Here is a 2,517-nt window from a genome sequence, read left to right as displayed (position 1 = left end):
AGAGCTTTTGAAATGCTATTTAATGTGTTTGGGTTTAGGGTTTAAGGTTTTGGGGGAGCGGGGTTGGGTTTGCTACTTTTATAAAATACCTGGAGTTGTATTGTGGTTACAGAGGAAAAAGATATGTACATGTGCCCATATGGAGCATACCTTTTCCCTTTCCCCCTTTTTCTTTCAATTGTTAATAGTCATTGAGATACACAACTTCTAAATTAACAGGGTGCTCTCCAGTAATACATTCATCATTTTCCTGTTTGCTCATGTAGTGACATGTAACGTTGTTTTCTGAAATAATTATTTCTGTAATAATTGTGCTGCTTTTTTCTTGCACAAGTATGAGGCAAGTCAGTGCTCATTCATTTGAATGCAGGCCTCCTAAACACAAGATACGCTCTATGAAGATGTATTCAACCTTGAAGACCTGCTTTCAGTGCATTGTAATCGCAATAAGTTGACCTGTCATTAGATCAACTGATTCAAGTTGGGGGGGAAAGAAGTATGGAGGTATAAATAAATATTAATTAAATATTTTTCACCCCCTAGACCATCTCAGTTCCAGTTATGTCATTTTAACTAATGTGAAGTGCAAAGTTGTGTATATTATGGTGGCACAAATAAAAATCATTCACTTAAACCTTTATTACAGTGCTTTGGGTAAAGCTACAACAGAAAGGATTTGCCTGCCTTTATGTGAGAGGTAGAGTACAAAGTCATCAGGATCATTAGTCAGAGTTTTTCCAGTCTTAAGTGGTCACTCCAAGCTTCGCAGTAATTGCCACAGACTCAGTGGCCACTTCACAGACCTGTTTGCCCTTCCAGCATGGTGAGTCACTATAACGTAGGGCATACACCTAGGAATCCTGTCAGGCAGCACCAGGACCTGAGCCCCATCCCAGGAAAGCTATGGCTCTTTCTACAGCCTCTTTTTTAAGGAAAGAAACATCTTCACCTGTACTCAAACATTGAAAAAGCAGGTATATAGAAAATACATCATATTGGACAGAACAGAAATTTTTCTGGAATTTTAGGAATGGCTATAAACAGCCCTATATCACAGCAATGAACAAAATCTCATCCACTGGAACACACAAGGAGGAAACATCTCCTAGTCTTACCTGTGCTCTCAAAGAAAAAACCCTCACAGACTCTCAGTGCCTTTTCTCAGTGACTCAGTTTAATAAAGTGCTGTATCCTGCACTTAGGTCACAACAACCCCACTACGGGCTCAGGGAAGAGTAGCTGGAAAGTGCTCAGTAGAAAAGTACCCGGGGTGCTGATCGGCAGCGGCTGAACACAAGCCAGCAGTGTGCCCAGGTGGCCATGAAGGCCAATGGCACCCTGGTCTGTACCAGAAATAGCGTGGCCAGCAGGACCAGGGCAGTGATTGTCCCCCTGTACTTGGCATTGGTTAAGCCTTACCTCGAGTGCTGCGTTCGTTCTGGGCCCCTCACTGCAAGAAGGACATTGAGGTGCTGAAGGGAGTCCAGAAAAGCGCAACAGAGCTGGTGGTGGGCCTTATGAGGCGCAGCTGAGGGAACTGGGTTTGTTTAGCCCGGAGAAAAGGAGGCGCAGGGTGTAGTGAGGTGGGGATTGGCCTCTTCCCCCAGGCAACAAGCGACAGGATGAGAGGACATAGTCTCAAACTACACCAAGGTAGGCTCAGGTTGACATCAGTAAGAATTTCTTCACGGAAAGGGTTGTCAGGGTATTGGAAGAGACTTTCCAAGGAGGTGGTAGAGTTGCCATCCTTGGAGGTGATAAAGAAACGACTGGACGTGGCACTTAGTGCCACGGTATAGTTGACAAGGTGTAAATCTGTCAAAGGTTGGACTCGATAATCTTGGAGGCCTTTTCCAGCCTTAACGATTCCGTATGATCGTGTGTGATTCTAGGATTCGGCGGATGAGCCGCAATACCCGCCACAGCCCTTCGAGCCGGCGGGTCGGGCTCGGGGCATCGCCGCTTTAAGGGGGGGGGGGGGCGGCCTTTCCCTGTTTAAGGCCCGCGCGCGCGCGGCGGGCCCGGGGCGGGGCTGGTCGCTGGGGGGCGGTCGGGGCGGCTCAAGGTGAGGGGGAGTCCCGGGGAATGGAGCGGTGCCGGGGAACACCGGGGAACCCGGGGAATGGAGCGGTGCCGGGGGACACCGGGGGTCCCGCGGATTGGAGCTGTGTCGGGGGATCGGGGAATGGAGCGGTGCCGGGGACACCGGGGGTCTGCAGCAGAGCCCACCTGGTCCTCCTTCCCAGGAGTCGTTTCCGCAGGGATTAGCGCCTCCTCGCTGCGGGGCAGGGGGGGACACAGGTATGGCGCTTGGAAAAGGCTGCTGGGATCGTCCGATCCCTGGAACGGGAGCGGGAATGGAGCTTTACTGAACTCCCGGATCCCGGGGCGGTGGAGCGATCCCGCAGGAGAGGAGGCCACGGCGCCTCCAGATGAGCCCGTAGGACCGATCCCCCTGCGCTGCCTCTCGCCCCTCTCGGTGTCCCGCCCGGGGCTGTTCCGTCCGCAGCTTCTGGC

At 51.1% G+C, this 2,517-nt stretch overlaps 1 protein-coding gene across 1 annotated transcript in view; it reads left to right on the top strand.

Moving 5' to 3' along the window:
- The first annotated feature begins 2,018 nt into the window (after window positions 1-2,018).
- Window positions 2,019-2,517, top strand: part of PTGR2 (prostaglandin reductase 2) — a 16,067-nt gene continuing 15,568 nt past the window's right edge. Inside the window, exon 1 of the mRNA XM_027879590.1 lies at window positions 2,019-2,065. The gene's annotated coding sequence lies outside the window, so the exon portion shown is untranslated. The remainder of the gene's footprint in view (window positions 2,066-2,517) is intronic.

This window comes from Empidonax traillii, unplaced genomic scaffold (assembly GCF_003031625.1).
Source record: "Empidonax traillii isolate 1590-97213 ecotype Southwest subspecies unplaced genomic scaffold, ASM303162v1 scaffold56:size2478089, whole genome shotgun sequence".
NCBI classification, from domain to species: Eukaryota; Metazoa; Chordata; class Aves; order Passeriformes; family Tyrannidae; genus Empidonax; species Empidonax traillii.
The sequence above is the reverse complement of the archived record's forward strand: the minus strand, read 5'-3'. Positions and strand labels throughout refer to the sequence as shown.